General features: G+C 37.5%; 1 long non-coding RNA gene across 1 annotated transcript; it reads left to right on the top strand.

Moving 5' to 3' along the window:
* The first annotated feature begins 13,840 nt into the window (after positions 1 to 13,840).
* LOC116663632 lies at positions 13,841 to 17,938 on the top strand. The gene is made up of 3 exons (XR_004319871.1): positions 13,841 to 13,961; positions 16,256 to 16,335; positions 17,874 to 17,938. It is a non-coding gene; the product is annotated as an uncharacterized LOC116663632 (long non-coding RNA).
* The last annotated feature ends 1,766 nt before the right edge of the window (positions 17,939 to 19,704 follow it).

The raw sequence follows: 19,704 nt of genomic DNA, 5'->3' as shown, positions 1-19,704 counted from the left end.
AGGGGCCAAGTATAACCTCAGTACCAGAGATGGATTCAGAAGTCTTCTTTGAAGCAGGTATCAAAATGTTTCTTTGTCTTACAACTTTTTGTTTTAAATGAGTGCATCTATTCGTATTATTCGATTCAGTGGACATAAACTTAATTATGTTGTTATATTGCTGTAAATATTTCTAAACACTCTAAGTTTTGGTACTTATCTCCTCACAGACATAACAACAGTTTGCAGGCTGTACTAGGGCGGGAACCAGACTCTGAGTGGCACTGGTGGACTGGTAGAACCTTGATTCCCCCACAGGTTTTATGGTAGAATCATTCCGAAGAAATTCCCATAATTTGATTAATTGATGGGAGGAGGGGGTGAAGATGACAGTTGGTCTGTACTGTGTTTAAGAAGCTCCCCAGGTCTTTCTAATGTACAGCCAAAGTTGAGATACCCTGGTCTAGAATAAAGTGCCTCAGCGTTATTTTTGGGGGTTTTGAATACTGCCCAGAAATTTTGTGAAATTAAAACCTAGTAAAAACTAGACATTCTTATAACAACTGAATCAGAATCTGCATTTTAACCTCATCTACTATAAACATCAGTCATACAATTTGAGAAGCACTATTCTCTGAGGAACCTGAGTGGTCTGCAGACAGTGACGCCACTTATTAGTCTAGTGTTCAGAGGGGTGTAGCATCCCTGATTTGAGATAAACTTAGGCTCCCAAAGTCTTAGGAAGGTAAGAAGGAAAGAATCCTCTATACATATGCATTGCCTTCTGAATTTGGCCTTTAAGTTTGTACTTTGCCCAAGGGAGGGAACCCAGATAAATGCAGCTATGGTAACATGTTTCTTGAATCTAATTCCTCCTTTCATTCAGTGTCTGCTCACTCTGATTTGTAATATCCACATGGATGGCAGCACTGGTAGCGGTTGGCCATTTTCCCAACACATCCCTGCCTTGATTTATCCATCCTTCCAATATTTGTTGAAGATGTCCAATCGGTCAAGCCGTGTTAGGTGTCGAGGCATATTGAATAAAAGGACATGGTTCTTGTCTTTGAGATTTCACAGCCTATCAGTTGACACAGTTAGGCATATTCACACGCACAATAAGTAATACAAGAGAATCACCGTGGAATTCTATGGGGGAAGTAGCAGAGTTTTGGGATGCATGGACGATTTTCAGAGAAGCTATCCCTAGATTTGAGGGATGAATAAGAACATAATTATCTCTGTTCATACTGTGGTCTGAGAAAAGAAATAGTTGGGTGGTGAAAGGCAGATAAATTAGTGAAAACACTGAAGTGAAGAGAGAGTATAGTACCTTATGAGAAGCCCAAGTCTCTAAGAGTATAGTACCTTATGGAAACACAGGCTTGCGTGTGTGTGTGTGTGTATACCCGATATTCCCCAAACTCTTTGCTAAGCTCGCTCCATTGAATCTCACTCAATCTTCACAACAATTCAGTGGAGAAGATATGATAATGATAACTATTACTTTGTAATTGAAACCAAAAAGAGAGGTGAAGAGGGGATGGAAGAAGCTGGATCTTAAATAAATGAGTGTTTGATGCTACAGTCTATGTGCTTAAATACCACACAGGACCACTTCTCTAGCTGTAGGACCTTGTAAGTCAGTTCATTTTATGTGTTTACTCAACAATAAAAAGGGAAATAATTTCTGTTTTGCAGACTAATGTGAAGATTAGAGAAAATTATTTAAAGTTCTTGTCATTTTGAATGCACTCTGTAAATGATAGTCACTGCCGTTAGTACTGTTGCTGATACTTTGTTGTGATTGGAGCGTGGGGTGCATGTAGGAGACAACATACCCGTTCTTCCCAACAATTGAAGAGAAGACTGATGACTAGCATGGTTTTGGCAATAGGACAAGAAGTACATCTGAGCACTTTATTTTTTCCTTGCTGCTCTTATTTCCTTTTATTATGGATTCAATCAATAAACAATTGTTCAGTAAGAACTCCCTACATGCCCAAAGTATGAGGTAGGTTACATTGTTTCTGCCCACAGTGAGATTAAAACTACAATGGGTAGAACACTTTCAACATATCACAGCTATTTAGGACCCACCTTCCAAAATAAAGTAAGATTTTTTTTTTCAGTGTCATGGATAAGTGGTTTGTATTATAATATTGTTCTATATTGTTTTAAGTGTGAATTTAGAATGCTTTGAAAATACTTTACTATGATTTTTTATACAAGATTTGAGTCTTATCCAACCACATTCCCACCCCAAATGGCAGCTGCATTTACTCAAACTCCTGTTTGAAAAGTCAACACTTGTTACATCTTTACTATGTTTGACAGCTTTAAAACATTGCTTGAAAAACATCCTGAGTCTTCTATATTTGATCTAAGAACAATGATTTTCCTCTCTCTCTCTCTTGTCTCCCCACACTAATCAAAACAGAAGTTACTTGCAAAAGGAGAGAAAAAAGTTTTAAAAAATTAAAGGAGAGTCTTGGCTTATGTACTCTAAGTAAACCTACTTATTCACTCCAGTTTAGTCTTTAGTTCTTCCTCATATAGAATTCAGAATGAGACATGAAGAGTATACAAGGGAGGAAAGAAACGTTGACTAAGTCTCTGGAAAAAATAGAGTGATTGCCAGATCTGGTCTCAAGTATTGATTTGGCCACTAATAGACATGACCATAGGTATGTCACACATGAAACAGCTCCTGTTAAAGGTCTCTTCCCAGCCTCTTCCATGTCTTTTCCCTGGTTAGTCTGAGAATCTGTAAGGATGATAGAACCTGATTATAAGCAACTCTACAGACTCAATACTATGGGTCTTCAGAAACTCAGTAATGATTTCTACTGGTGGTCTCCAACAGCTATACATTTATCCTCTTTTTTCTCTCTCTTAGTTTGGCTCCCAAGATGTTCAGAGCAATGACAAAGTATGGGTAGAAAACAAATAAATTAAGAAATTTTACCTTAATAGCAGTCAACATATACATTATCCAACAGATGACCTTTTGTATAGATAAATGATGCTACTTTGGGTTGATTTTAGAAAAAGACAAATTATTCAAGAAGAAAACACTATCCTGTGAACAAAATTACCTATTCTGGATATTTCATATCAAATGTGACCTTTTGGGTCTGGCTTCTTTCACATAGTTTAATGTTCCTACTGCCAATGTATGAGGGTGTCAATTTCTCTACATATTTGCCAATACTTCTTACCTTACATTTAAAAATTATTATTTTAACCATTCTTGTGGGTGTGAAGTGGTGTCTCATTGTGGTTTTGACTTGTATTTCTGTAATGATTAATAATGTTGAGCATCTTTCCCCATGTTTGTTAGCCATTTGTATATCTTCTTTGAAGAAATGTCTATCAAGTCCTTTGCCCATTTAAAAAATTAGGTTGTCTTTCTGTTGTTGAGTTGTAATGAGGTGGGAAGCTCCATGAAAAAGACCTGCAGGACCCCCAGGCAGGGCCACTACTCTCCTGCCAGCACCATCCGGTTGCCTGGCCCAGTGGCTTTATCTCACTTTTTGCCTCTGAAACGGCTTACTTCTAGGAAAGTGGAACTTATCCCTAAAAATTCTATTGGTTCCCTGAGCTAACTCCTGATTGGTCCATTTGTGGTGCTTCATTTGCATGGAGCTCCCGCCTGATTGGTTATTTATATCACTCCTGATTGGTCCATTTCTATCACTCCTGATTGGTTATTCCTATCTCTCCTGATTGGTCCATTTCTACAAAGCTTGTTCCTGATTAGTCAACTTTTGTTATACCTTATTTGCATATGATGTTGCAAAGTGTAAACTGGCAGCCTATAAAAGCTTGTGTAAACCTACAGACAGGGTCCAGAGCTTGGAATGTTAACTACTTTGGGCCCACTGGCATAATCAACCTGAGTTCTCCCAACTCTCCGAGCGCTGCTTGGTCTCTTGCCCGGATCCAGGTTGCTGTCACAACTGAGCTGTAACACCGAGTTGTAACACTGAGCTATACTGAACTGTAACACACTTTTCTGCAACATTAGACTTTTCTGGACATTAGACTTTTATTAGATATATGATTTTGTACATATTTTCTTCCATCTTGCAGATTGTCTTTTCTTTTTACTTTTTGATAATGTTCTTTGATGCATAAGTTTTTAAATTTGAAAAAGTACAATTTGTCTATTCTTTTCTTTTGTTGCCTATGCTTTCAGTGTCATATTTAAGCACTCTTTGGTAAAACCTGGGTCGCTAAGATTTATTCCTATGTTTTCTAAGACTTTTATGATTTTAGCTCTTTTATTTAGATAACTGATTGATTTTGTGTTAATTTTTGTATATGACATTAAGTAAATCATTTAAAGAGTTGTGAGGGTAAAAAGAGTAAGAAACTGAATAGAAAGAATATAGCTTTCCTTTTAACAATTTTGGTTATCTCATACATTAATTTGTATGTTTTCTTACTTAATGTCTGACCCTCACTAGATTTTACGTTCCATGAAGACAAAGACTGTGTTTTTTTTATTCACCACTGTATCCTTAGAGCCTAGTCCTCGGTCAGTATTACTTTTCACAGTGTTCAATGGCACCAAGAATACAAGAGTGACTAAACCAGAAAAAGCTTCCATCATTTTGTAGTTCACACATAACGAAATAAACAGACGAAAACATATAATTTCAGGTAGTGATGAATGTTAGTGAGAGAATTAAGGGAAATGGGGAGAGAAAAATGGGAATATAAATCAGGGAACATCTGAGCAGAAACCTGAATAAAGTAAGTGAGTAAGCCAGGAGAAGATCTGGGGGAAGAGATTCCAGATGGAAAAAGCAGAAAAAGTCAAGACCGAAATTGGAAGCAAGCCTGACATTTGGGGAATTGGTAAGAATGTGAGTGTAGCTGGAGTAGAATGAGTGAGCAGGAGAGTGGGAAGAGACGAATTTGAGGGGGTAGGCAGGGGTCAGATTTCTTAGCTAATGTACTGTATATGTGTGATTCAGTGGGCTGAAAGAGTGGGCTAACAGTCATGGCATTACTTGTATTACCTCAGGTAGTCTTTTCTTAAAATCGACTTTTCTTAAAATCAAATCCAATTTATAGGTAAGAAAACTGAGGTGCAATGAGGTTAAGTAACCTGCTGAGGGTCACACAACCAGTCAAGGAGTGGTGGGTTCAGGATGTGAACACAGGAGTTCTGGATCCTCTACACCAGTATTTCCCAATCTCTTTCTCATTATCACATCCCACTCCCTGAGAGAAACATTAAATCACAACTCTCCCTAAAGAGAGAGAATTTAAATGCTAAGGAATACTACTTTGTCAAGTAGAGTTGAGATTTGGAAGGCCAGAAACCATTGTGATGGTTTAGAATTTTTTGCCCCTCAAGAACCAATTCTTGTCCCCTTGAGAGTGACATCACCTCATTGAGAAAAATGCAAACACTACACTATAATGTCTCTCATAAACACATACTTTTGTAATAAAATTTTCTTGTAAATAGGTGAATAGTTTTTATAAATTATATCTCTCTTATAAATAAATGCTTTTATTGTATGATTTTCTTACAAACAGGGAGATAAAAGTGCTAAATCAGTAGCTTGATGAGACTGCCTTGTATTTGCGGATGGAATAGACCTGAATGTTTTTGAAGACTAAGGCATAGAGGTGGTAAGATTAAAGATAAAGAGGGGATAAAGCCTTTTCAGATTCCAGAGGAGACAGGAAATAGGTTTAAGAACACAGGTGGATTATTTAATTCATTTTAGAAACAACTAGGGGCACGTTTCATTGTGAAATTATCCCTGTTCCAGGGCAGATAAGGATGAGTGGAGGGGGAAGGAAGGAAGGTTCAGGGAGTTTGTGCCCAATGGTTTCGGATTATTTTACATAAGTACAAGGCAGACAGTAAAGAGTTGAGAGTGGTGGGTAGGGCGTCAAGGCACTCAGTCAAGGTTAAAATCAGTTGTTATGAAGAGAAAGAAGGGATGCTAACTCAGAACGGGAGCAAGGACTGTCAGAGAGCTTTGAGAGTCCTGCTGGCATTTAAAGCACTGCCTCTAATGTGGGGGGAAACACACTGAGTGACAGTAGGACAGAATGGGCATGTGGACAGTCCCAAAGCATCCAGGAGGCAGAGTGACAAAGGGTGATAGGAAGCAGAAATGGCATGATGATTTCTGACCAGCTTGGTGGGGAGGAGGACATCATGGGATACTTCCTATAGGAAGTGAAATGGTTGGATCTCAAGGCATTAACAGAGTTTCTATAGGTTAGAGTAGGAAGCACTAGAGTAGGTACTAGGGTTTTGTTGTTTGTTTGCTCGTTTATTGGAAGGAGAGATTCTTTAATGACCACAGGCAAGTTAGGGGCTTTATCCTTTGAAAATCTATTACTAATGATATAAAAATCCCTCCTCCATCTCTTTTGGTAGAAACTGGATTCATCTTTACCTGCACTCTATCACCCACTTAAATGTTTCAGTGACTCATATGCAAGTCTTGAATTAAGAGAATAAAGACCTGGGTGAGTCTCTTTAGGTGGGTGGTCACAGCAAATTTTTCAGGTGAAGTGAAACAAGAATTTTGTGTCCATCCCCCTGCCCTGCCCCTCCAGGAACCCTACATGCTTAGCTGGGACTATCTCTGCCAATTCCAGGTGCTACACCAATGATGCCCTTGGAACGTGTCCTGACTCTTCGTCCTCTTCTTATCTGTCCCACACTGGAACTCTTCTGTTCTCCCCACGACCTCCATTTTAACAAAGAGAAGAGAAGGAAGAGGCGAGAAGGAGTAGAAAAAGAAGCGTTGAAGGGTAAGCAGTAGGCACTATGAAAGGCACTTGAGGGCACTTTTCATGTGCTGTGAAGAAGTGGGATGAAATGAAATCCTTTCAAAAAGAGCTAGAAATTGCTTCATATCTCCCTCCCACCACCTCCAACTCGGTTCCTGCCCCCAGGAGCAAGCACGATCAAAATAACTTTCTGTGGGATGAAAGGATGACAATGACTTTGGATCCAATTACGTTATAACCTGGAAACAACCCTTGCATTTGAGGTTTGCTAAAGTACTGAACTGTGAAGCTCAAATCACAATGTGAGAAATGAAAGAGATTTGAACTCAGGGCCCTTTGGACATTTTCCTCCATATCAAAGAAGAATTTTTTTCTACTCTCTGAAAATAGGATAGGAAATGGATAAGTGATAAACTAACCAAGAAACAGTGGAAGAAATACTTAACTGGAAATGAAACTAAAAGAGGAAAAGACAAATAGGTTTAGATGAATGTCAGGCCCGCAATTATCACAGGATCTTTTGTTTACATGATCACATATTTTCAGAGTTTCTCAGCTTCTCTGATGTGGAATTCTAAGTGTTTTCCTGACCTTTGGAAGCTGAGGATTAACTAACTACTCAAGGCTGGGCACATAGGAGACAGGAGTTTGCAAGCCTCCACTTGTGGTTGAACTAAGGAACATAAATATACCCCTAAAGTCCCCCACTTTATTTCCAGAGGGATAAAATAAGCCTGGAAATAAATGAACTCTCCCCACGAATTGGGACTGGACTGGAACCCTGCAAAGAAGAAACACTTGAGAGAAAAGATGAGCAATGTTATGTTTTACACGTGTGCATACATATGTGTCTATATATTTATATGCAAACACACAGACTCCATGTGTGGTTGATGCTTGTGTGTACATATTCATATTTATACACATATGTATGTACAGAGTTCACAGAGCACACCCAAACAAATACACACCAGATGTGCCGATTTTGAGCTCTCCAAGAAAAGGATTACTATTGAGAAGGAAGTGAAACAGGGCTTCTGAGGACACTGGTCATGCTACCAGGTATACTGATTAGAGGGGGGCGTATCATATGTCTTGCATATGTTTATTTTGGGTAAGAGGAGACTTGGGGCAACATAACTGCTTCAAAATTTTGGAGAGAGATCTTGTGGAAGAAGGATTTAACTCATTCCATATGGTTCCAGAGGGTAGAAATGAGGCCGAGGCGTAGCAGATTTCTGTTCTAAATGAGAACAACTTTCTAACAATTAGTACTACACAAAAGAGACATGTATTCCTTCTAAAAGTAGATAATGATCTGCCTACTCTTGGAGATGACATGTGGCAGAGGCTGCGTGGCCATCTGTCACAGGAGTGGTAGGGGGCATTCTTCCATTTGGTGGGGGTGTGCACTGTAGTTATCTGCTGGGCCATCTCCATTCTGAAATTCAGTGGTTCTCTAAATACAGAAATACATTTTGAGGGAAGTCAAGTCAGATAATGGGTTTGGTTTTCTGACTGCTTTTATTTTAGTCAATGACTTAGGAGCAGCTAACTCCTATCTCAGTAGGTACTAGAGAGAACGATTTTTCTTCTGTCTTCTATTTGATTTCTGATTTTCTCCACTTCTGTTCCTCAACTTTAATTTTTGTGTTTTCAGTCTCTTTTCCTTGTCTTTTCTTCATCCTGCGCTAGATGTAAGGGATGGAGGGCAGGTAGTGTTTGTTGAGACAGTAAAATGAGTAAGAAAGTGTTTAACTCAGTTAACATTTTTTTCCCTAGAGGGAAAATCTTAGTTGTGTATATGTATGTGAACATGTATATGTATACTGGAGAGTGTGAGTGTGTGTGTGTATGTGTGCACAGACCCTCAGTGAGCTGTAGTATTGCCTGCAGAATAAGGATTATAGTATTTTTAACCTAGACGATTCCTCTCCCAAGTGGATGCTTGGAGGAGCTGGGGGTTGGGGGACACTTTTGATCGTCACAGTGCTTGGGAGCTGCTACTGGCATGTAATGGGAGAAGGGAAGGAGGGCTCAGTGTCCTGCACTGGGTGGGACACTCCCATCCAATCAAGGATTATGCCACCCCAAATGACAATAGATCCCCACTGAGGTATACGGGGTGAAGGCTTTGGAGTCAGACTGTCTGAGTTTGAATCCTGGTTATTCCCTTTTTAGCTCTGTGATCTTGGACGAGTATTTTAACCGCTCTGGATTTTTGTTTCCTTATCTGTAGTATGGAGGGTAATAAGAGTACCTCTCTCACAGTGTTGTTGTGAAGATTAAATGAATTAACAAGTCAAGTGCACAGAGGAGCACAGACAATAAAACACACTCAGCAAGTGTCAGGTACGATTTTTATTTTTTGAAATGGCTGGGAATGGGCTATTTGGATTCATCTTACATGTTGAATATATGAGACTCTTTATGTTTTAACTACTTTTTAGGGAATAAGAACATGATGAACCCATACTCAACAAATTCCATGGAGAGGAAGAAGGTATCTTATAATTTATTAAAATAGTACACCATGTACCACTCTGGTGCAACTGTGGGCTGTGGGAACTGTTTTTACCTTCCACTCAGCTTTTTTGTGGAAATGAAACTGCTCTTAGAGTTAAAGTCTATTTAAGTGCTCAAAAAACACAATTGGGATTAAAATTGGAATTTAAAATAATAATAATAATAGTTTCAGTAATTCAAGGCCATAAAACCAAAATCTTAAATTATTGGGATCCTCTAGGCTTGTTTGATGCGCTCCTGGTTTGCTGGTTTATATGGCTATAATCTGGGCATCATTTGCACTATTTTCTTTGGCCTTTACTGCTCTGTTTGTGTTTTTGGTATTAAAAATTTAATTACATTAAAATGTGAGTACTCACCCATTATTCATTTTTTTTAGTAAAAAAACAAAGTCATTGAATAGAGAACCACGTGTACAAAAAGAAATTCTTTACAGGAGAACAGCCTGACATAATAAAGGGCAGAGTTTCAGCCCTACCATTTCTTGGGATGTAACTTAGGCACTCCGGTATCCTCAGTGAACTTCTGTTTCCTCATGTGCAAGCTGTGGATTTTAATGCCTAGTTGTTAGAGTTGTTATGAGAATTGGATATGAGGATGATAAAAATGCTAGTTCTGTGTCTGGCACCTAGTAGATGCTTATTAAATGCTAAGGTAGCAATTAATGGCAGTTGCTATTTTTCTTTATGTTGACATTTTTCATAAATGAGTTTTGTCAAAGTAGTTGTTTCAAATGCAACACTATAAAGTAGTGCCTGCAGCAGTAACAAGAACAACCAAAAGGATTGGCCACTAGGCCCAATGATTTGCTATATGGTAAGTAGGCTTCTGCCTACACACTATCATGCCTCAATAGCTTGGCCTTCCCCAATAGCAGTATTATCATGCTTAATGTCTTCACTGTTGTATTCTTATTGCCTCACCTTTCTTTTCTGCATCCAATATATGTACTTTGGAAAATATTTCATGTACATTTGTAAATCATTTTTAATAAAATTTATTTTTAGTAGTTTTAGGTTCACAGCAAAATTGAGAGGAAGCTATGAAGAATTCCTGTGTAGTCTCTTCCCCCATCCATGCATAGCCTCCCCATTATCAACATCCTCCACCAGAGTGGTACATTTGTTCCAATGATGAGCCTACATTGACGCACATAACCACTTACAGTCCATAGTTTCCATTACAGTTCACTCTTGATGTTGTGTATTCCATGAGTTTGGACAGATGTATAATGACATGCATCCACCATTGTGGTATTATACAGAGTACTTTCATTGCCATAAAAATCCTCTGTGCTGTCTGTTCATCCTTTTCCTCATTCAACCCCTGGCAACTACTTATCTTTTTACTGTCTCCAAAGTTTTGCCTTTTCCAGAATGTCCATATAGCTGGAATAATACATTTTGTAGCCTTTCAGGTTGGCTTATTTTACTTAGTAATATGCATTTAAAGTTCCGCTATCACTTAATGCAAATCAAAATGGCAATGAAGTATCATCTCACATCAGTCAGATGGTCATCAGTAAATAGTCTATAAATAATAAATGCTGGAGAGGGTGTGGAGAAAACAGAACCCTCCTACACTGTTGGTGGGAAAATTGGTGCAACCACTATGGAGAATGGTACAGAGGTTCCTTAAAAAACTAAAAATAGAGTTACCATATAATCCAGCAATCCCACTCTTGGGCATATATTCAGAGAAAACGCTAATTCAAAAAGATACATGCACTCCAATGTTCATAGCAGCACTACTTACAATAGCCAAGACATGGAAGCAACCTAAAAGTCCATCAACAGATGACTGGATAAAGAAAGTGTGGGATGTGGGTATATATATATAGTATAATATATATTATATATATAAAATGGAATACTAGTCAGCCATAAAAAGGAATGAAATAATGCCATTTGCAACAAAATGGATGGACCTAGAGATTATCATACTAACTGAAGTAAGTCAGAGAAAGACAAATACCATATAATATCACTTACATATGGAATCTAAAATATGATGCAAATGAACTTATTTACAAAACAAAAACAGCCTCACAGACATAGGATACAAACTTACAGTTACCAAAGGGAAAAGGTGGAGGGGGAGGGATAAATTAGGGGTTTGGGATTAGCAGATACAAACTACTATATATAAAATAGATAAACAGCAAGGTCCTACTCTATAGCACAGGGAACTATATTCAATACCTTATAATAAGCCATAATGGAAAAGAATATGGAAAAGAATATATATGTGTACAACTGAATCATTTTGCTATGCACCAGAAATTAACAAACACAACACTGTAAATCAACTATATGTCAATAAAAAAATTTAAAAAAAATTTTAAATTTCCTCCACCTCTTTACATGGCTTAATAGCTCACTTTTTTTTTTTAGTACTGAATAATATTCCATTGTCTGGATGTACAACAGTTTATTTTTCTATTCACCTACTGAAGTTCATCTTGATTTCTTCCAAGTTTTGGCAATTATAATTAAATCTGCTATAGTCATCTATGTGCAGGTTTTCCTGTGGATGTAAAACATTTTCAACTTTTTCCCTTATTTTTTGAAACAAGACCATTGAAATAAACAAAGAATGGGGGGAAAACAATACCTTTACTATCAAAAGATCCTTTAATTTTAAAACCAAACATTAGACTCCAGTGGGTGGAATGGCCTATAGTAGGCTGGCCTGGGTGACACTTTAAGCAGTGTCACTTTTCTTAAATTACTCAGCCCAAGGTGGTCACTGAATTTGCTACATCAAAGAATTTTCTTGCTAAAATTCAATGGTTCTTACTCTCCAGTTTCAGAGCTTTTAAAATAAATTTTAGTGTTCTACCTAAAAAAGAATTATAAGAACCACATTTTCACCAGACAAATCAGAAATTTCTACTGCAGTCTGCCAATGTTCTACTATGTCTACAGCAGCAACTAAAACCACTAAACTCTTGACTTTGTCACCATTCAAACTTTTTCCTGTCAGATGTAGCATTTACTGTCTTGACCATGATTACATATGTCCTCACCAGGCAAAGTTCTTAGGGGAAACATAGTGTATGATTCTGGCAGGCACCAGTAATTTATTCTTTGAGAACGTTGCCCTTGGAGTTGGGCAGTACTGCAGCTTTGCAGTGTGTATGGAAATTATTTGTCTGCCTTTGGCTTAACTGTTATTCCATCTTCCTTACCTTGTGCTTTTCAGTATCTCCTTTTGAATACTGTTCAACTCAATATTCTCTCTGACAAACCACAATAACCTTCTCTATATTAACTAGAATAAAGGGAGATCTTCTTGTTCTTGACTTAAGGCCAGACTCAGCACTGAGTTCTAAGGGGTTGAGTTGGGTGGTTGGAGAGAACTGTGACTATTTGTACTTTGATAATTTTGTTCCCATTACATGCTTTTCCTTATAGCCAAAGTAAATTTTACATGTTGATTAGAAGTTAACTATATTACTTTTAAAACTTTTGAAGACAGTGACCCTCCTTGTAGTCAGACAAGTTATACACAGACATTTATACAGACAACTTATCAGCATAACCACCAAGCACCAAACTGAGAGACTTGGTCTCTTTTTTGTTCCCCTTGGATTACCTAAACTAGTGGGTAACTATTTTGACTTTTTCTCAATCATTAGCCAAAGGAGCTCTTCGTCATACAAAATAATTTGACTTATTCTGCTATTGCAAACACTTTGAAGGGCCTCTCAACACTTAAATCAAAAACTCCTTATCTTTGAGTGTTGAAAATATAGCCTTTGATGCTACTTTAAAGTTGGAGTAGTATGGACTTAACTAATCAATTTATTCATATAGAGATGACTATTTTCTCAAGGGAGGACATGCTGTTCAAATAGCCAGGAATATGCGTGTATTTGTAGAGAAAGTCATTCTATTGTGCTTGCTGTGGGAATGTTTGGTCAGGATAACAGAAATAATTTTCAGAGTTCAGGCCAAGAACACAAAGTTTAAAAGTACAGAGGTTATCTTGGGGACTCCTTGTGAGAAACTATGAATGACCAGTTATCCAACTGAGCTGTGTCAAATAATCGACTTTATTTTTTCAAAAAACTGCTTCTACCTTGCTCCACCTCTTTCAAAAGTGATGATTTTTTAAGTAAAAAATAGTGATATAATAACTGATTGCCATTGGAAATTTAATTTAGAGATAAAAATATGCATTTTCCTTCCTTTCTTTTTAAAAAGAGCTTCTTATTTTTTTTCATATAGAAATAGCTACCTTATTTCCTCTCAGGATATTCCAGATGTTGTACTGAATACAGGTTAAAGCCTCTAGTCCTTGTGTATTGCACCACTAAAAAGAGAAGAATTTTACAGCAGGAGAACATTTTATGATCCTCAAGTATCTGGAGACCCTTCCTTTTTCTCTTTTTCCATTTATTCACTCACAGCATTCATCTGCCTGGTGCTAAATGCTTGGGATATCAAAATGAAATAAGCTTTTGTCCCAACTATCCAGAAGTTCTCTAGTAGAGAGGTGATTTCCACTATTCTGTCTTCCAGGTTGCTTAAGTGTTCTGAATCATCTGATTTGCTGTTGATTCCCTCTAGTATATTTTGCATTTCAGTTCTTGTATTCTTCAGCTCTGATTCATTCTTTTTTATATTTTCTAACTGTTGAAGTTCTCACCGTGTTTCTCTGTTCTTCTGCTGAGTTTGGTGAGTATCTTTATGACTAATGCTTTAAACTCCTTATTAGGTAAATTATTTATCTCCATTTTATTGGGGTTTTTCTCTGGGGTTTTATCTTGTTCTTTCATTTGAAACAAACTCCTTTGTCTTCTCATTTTGTTTGACTTTCTTCTCATTTTGTTTGTTAGTTTCTATGAATTAGGCCAAACAGTTACCTCTGCCAGTCCTTAAGGCATGTGCAAGAGTGTCTCCGTACAGACAGCATGTGCCCAGGTGGTTTTGGTAGCAGGGCTGGAACTGGAGTGGGTGCAGGCCAAAGCTTTTCCTGGGGTGTTCCAGGGGCCACTGCCTTGGGAAGTGGGAGGACTGGAGCTGAAGCCCAGTGTGGGCTGGGGCTTTTTTTGAAGTGTGCTGAGGTCTGCAGTCTTGCTGGCAGGGCTGAGGCTGGAGCTGGGTAAAGGCTGGTGGGTGTGCCAGGATGGTCTTGCTAGGTCAGCTAGAGTGTCAGATGCTTTTTCAATTTGCTACCTCTATGCTGATACTCAGAATAAGTGAGTTTTTACATGAGCCCTTTAAGAGTGGGGTCTTGGTTTCCTACAACCCTCTGTCTCTCCCCGTTGTAAGTTCTGCTGGTTTTCAAAGCCAGTTATGGGGTCTTGTCTTCCTGATGCCAGACCCAAGGGCCAGGGTGCCCAGGATGGGGCTTGAACCCCTCACTCCTTAGGGAATACTCCGAGTTTGTGATATCCCCTTCCACTTGTGGGTCACATCTAGGAGTGTGAGTACTAACTGGATTGCATCTCTGACCCTTCTACCCATCTCAGTGTTTTTTCCTTAATATCCTTAATTGTAGAAGACCTGTTCTGCTAGTCTCCAGGTCGTTCTCAGAGAGCTGTTCTGGGTGTAGTTTTGGTGTGTCCACGGGAGGGGGTGAGCTCATGATCTTCCTACTCTGCCATCTTGATCCTACCCTTCGACAAGAGGCACATTATTTTAGACCACAAATCAAGTCTCAATATCTCAAGGGAATGAAAACAGACTTTGTTATCAGACTAGAAATGCAGTTGAGCTAGAAATCAGTCAGAATGATAACCATGATCCTCACATGTTTGGAATTTAAGGAGCATACTTCCAAGTAACCCATGGGTCAAAGAAAAAAATCACAATGAAAAATAGAAATGTATAAATAAATGATGGCAAAGTACTACACATCAAAACTTGTGAGAGATATTTATGTACATATACATATATGTATATATTTCAGAAAAGAATGGCTGAAAATCAACAAAGCAAGCGTCAATCTCAGAAACTTAGTTAAATGGAGCAAGCTAAATCCAATGAAAGTAGAAGGCAATAAATAAAATAAAAGCATAAAATAATGTAATAAAAAGCAACTCTAATATAGGGATCGACAAAGCCAAAAGTTTGTTTTTTAAAAAGAGTAAGATAGATAAATATTTGGCAAGAATGATGAAGAAAAAAGTAAGAAGGCAATATAAAAAATGGAAAAAATTACATTATAATAGATTTTTCAGGAATTATAAATATTAAAAGAGGATATTATGAACTATATAGTAGTAAATTTAAATATTGATAGATTCCCCAAAATACAAAGCTGACCAAAACTGATGCCAAAATATGAACAATAATTTGACTATTAAACATGCTAAATCCTGAATTTAAAGGATAAAAAATAAACCAACAAACAAAATCCAATATGCCGCAAAAATTACACCCAAGCCACTTGTCATCTTTGATGAAATTTATTAAACATTTAAAAAAGAAATACATCAGTTTAGATCATTTCTGCCAGAGAATAAAGAAGGAACACTCTTCAGCTTGTTTTATGTGGCAAGTATAACCTTGACACTAAAACCTTGTAAGGACATTATGAGCAAGAAAATATAAAGGTCAATCTCACTCATGAACATACATATAAAAACCCTAAACAAAGTATTAGTTAACCCAATATAGCAATATCCAAAAAGGATACATCATGATTAAGATAAGCCTGTTCTAGGAATGTAAAATTGGTTTTGCATTAAAAAAAAATCAATCGGTGCATTTCACTATTAACAAAGGAGGGCAATCATGTGGCTATCTCAATAGATGGGGATAAAGCTTATGATAGAACTCAATTCTCATTCATGATCAAAAGTCTTAACAAATAATGAATAGAAGGGAATTCTTGATTTGGTAAAGGATATATAGAAAAAAATTCAGAAATATAATCCTGAGTGGGGAATACTGAAAGATTTCTTTTTGATTTGAGGAATGGAAAAATGTGGCTAAATATTCTTTTTTTCAATGTTTTCTTGCAGGATCTAGCCAATGCAGTAAATCAAGAAAACGGAGTTATGAGAATTGGGAAGAAAGAAATACAATTGTAACTGTATTTCAGGTGATATGATTGCATACTTAAAAAAAAATTCTGAGGCATCTATGACTAAATCATTAGAATTTCTAAGTTAATTTAGCAAGATTGCTGTGTAAGAGGTCAATTGAAAAAAATGTTGATTGCTTATATATTGTGTACACACTATGTATACTGTGGGAGTTAAAATAAACTTCAAAAGTCAGTGTTGGCTAACTCACCTAGCCAAATGCAAAATTTTAGACAGACTCAGAAGTAGAATTAGTTTTAGTCCTACTGAATCTGGGGGATGATTTTAACCCAGATGTCTTTAGAATTCTCTTGTTTTTTATAGCCTTTTTTTTTTTTTTTTTTGCAGACTCTCACAGGTATGGTTATTTGAAAAATAACTTCATATAAAAAGTTATTTGAAGAATGAAACTTTTTTTTTTTTTTTTTTTTGATTTGGGCATATCAGTATCTGTGTAACTTCCTCCAAGACAGCAATGACCAGCAAGCTCTGACGCTGGAGAAGTCATCATCAAGAGTTAAATGGGATTTTGTTTTGCTACATTTCCTCGCTACTTTCTTCCTGAGAGTCAGCGTCTCCTCGTGAGCAGCCTCTCTCTTTCCAAGCCCTCCCTGTGGTGAACCCAAATGTTGTTTATCAGATGGGTGTGATTCAACCCACTAAAATACATCCTTGCCAGTGGGATTCATGCTATGAACTTCAACCCCCTCTGCCTAGTGACATACGCACGTTGTTCTCAATCTGCGTCATGAAGATCTGTAGGCAGATGTAGGTGGTACCTAACAGATGCAAACTTTTTCTTTTTGAGTTTCTCCTTTGTCATTTGGACATGATGGTAGAAAAGCAATCATTCCTTAGTTACGAAGGATTTAGAGAGAGTTTGCTGTTGGGGCTATCCCCGAACCCTGTCCTGCCCAGTGTGTCCTGCAAGGTCTTAGGAGGGGAAAGAAACCACATAAGCCTTATATTAAATCAGTGTAAGAGGGGAAGCAAATGCTGTGTTAATAAGTCCAGATTTCATTCAGATATCTTTCGCCTTCCTAGCCTTTTTGCTAGTTAGTGTGTGTGGTACTAAGTGTGGCCCAGCTGTAGAAACGCAACTAGGTGTGTGTGGACTAAAATGAGCTTCAGAATGTAAGCCTGACATTATAATAGATCTTTCAGGAATTAAAAATATTAAAAGAGGATATTGTGAACTATATAGTAATAAATTTAAATATTGATAAATTCCCCCAATAGAAAACTGACTAAAACTGATCCCAAAACATGAACAATAATTTAACTATTAAAGATGTCAAATCCTGAATTTAAAAAATAAAGAAATAAACTCAAACCAACAAACGAAATCCATATTGATTTAAAATGTGTTTGGCACATTATTTGCCTCTAATGCCGAAATATTTTTAAACTGACTTGTAGGACTCAAATATCAGCACGTTTTAATTGCCTAGCAATCCTCTATAGGTTTAGTACACATGTGAGAAATGTGAGAAAAGAAAATGAGAATATGATTATAAAAAATGATTTCTTTTTAAAAACTCTCTTTTGTTACCAGGGAGAAGAGCAGGAAAGTCCCTACCTTTGGGGTTTGGAAAGATCCTGGTTTCAGTTAAATCCTGAGCTAAACAAAAGCAGAAACTTCAAGTATGTAACCTATGTTATTCCCTCTTAATTTTTCCAAATTGTTGAATCTAAGGTGAATTACAAGATTAGAGACTTTTTCTATTGAATTTTCCAGGTATTGTTTTCAAAAGGTCATTTCCAGTAGTTGAAAGACTTAGAAAACAGAAAGATGTGACTTGCCATATCAAAGCAAGATCAGTTTAGAAATAAAAATTGTGACATTTGAGGAGGACCTAAACTTGGCAGAATTGTGTCTAGAAGAGGAACAGCAGATTTTGAAAGTATTGGGAGGCAAAAGTTCATAATGAAAGATTTCACCACATGATTAAATTCAAAATCTTTCCCCCTTTCCTAAACAATGCACATTTTGATCCCTATCTTCTTGTTTTCAGATTTGGAACTGAGTACCACTTTAGCTTCAGAATTATTGCCTTTAATGTTTGTTTAAAAGTATCAGATTTGGATTGTCCTTTCATTCATTTAGTGGGTTCACTATATTATATCAGGAGGGCTAATTTTAGGAAGGAGAGAAAGATTCATATTTAGTATTTTTCTTGACCCTGACATACATCCCCAGCTTTTCACTGTCAGTGGGATGAGTGAGGATAGCCACTTCTGCTGGGTCCTTGTTTTAGATGTGATGGTCTACCAATTTGGGAGTCTTACCATACTATTTTTCTAGGAGCCCTCCTCAATATTTGTTTTCAAAGGCCAAATTATTACCTGAAATATTTCTACTTGCTAACATTAAATCAACATCCTATTTTGTTAAGTTAAAAATGACGTAGGGCTTTATTCACACATTTTCTCTTTCTTTTCACTGCATAGCCTTCAGAGGCATATCAGGTGTAGAATATTGATAGTATTGTGCCAGCATGCTCTAACACATGATTTTTGGTGCCTTTTAAAGCATAAGTCTGTTTGTGCAGCACAGTCCATCATGGATTTTTTTAAGACTTATATTTTAAAACTGGTCATGATCCACCATCTGAAATTCATACTAATGCTTGGAATTTTAAATAAAACTCCTTTGGCAAATGGCCATCAGCCCCTTGTCCAGAACACCTGATGATTTTGCCCGATTAGGGTCATTGTATAACAGAGCCTGCCACCATCCCCTGACACAGCAATGAGTTCTGCCTGACCTGCTTTACTTCCTGACCCCAGGGGAACACCCCACTGAGCCACTTCTATTGGAGCTCCTCAATCCAAAAGGCAGCCACCTCTGACAGAATTCCACTGACTTGCTTTGAGACTAGCTACTTTACAGGTTGACCATTTGGCCTAAGGAGGCTTAGGCTTTCTAAGCACACCAACTCCTGAAAGGACAAATTGATCTCAGCTGAACTATCTCCTTTGACAAGCCAGGTCCTTGCCTTTAAAATTTTCCACGCAGGGAGCAGACGTCAGTCTTCTTGTTCATCTTTATTCCTGGTCTCCAAGGGACGCTTTACAAACTCTCCAATACATTATCACCTCTTTCACTTCTGGTTCCTCAAGACTTCCTTACCTTAGCAAATATTTAGCTGGGAAGTTAAATGCCTGTCTGAATTGCAGGCACTTCAATTTTTCTTCACTTGCGGGTGGGGAGCAGTTTCTTTTCTTTACAGGCGGGAAAAGGAAATGAATGGCACAGCACTCTCTATTTGACGATCCATTTAAACTCCCCTTTCCAATTTATTTTCTGCTCTATAGAGGCAGGAAGTGGGTCATTGTGATTTAATAAAATCATTAGATTGTTTCTGTCCTCTTTTAGTTAGGTC

The sequence above is a fragment of the Camelus ferus genome, chromosome 5 (assembly GCF_009834535.1).
Source record: "Camelus ferus isolate YT-003-E chromosome 5, BCGSAC_Cfer_1.0, whole genome shotgun sequence".
Taxonomy (NCBI): domain Eukaryota; kingdom Metazoa; phylum Chordata; class Mammalia; order Artiodactyla; family Camelidae; genus Camelus; species Camelus ferus.
The sequence above is the reverse complement of the archived record's forward strand: the minus strand, read 5'-3'. Positions and strand labels throughout refer to the sequence as shown.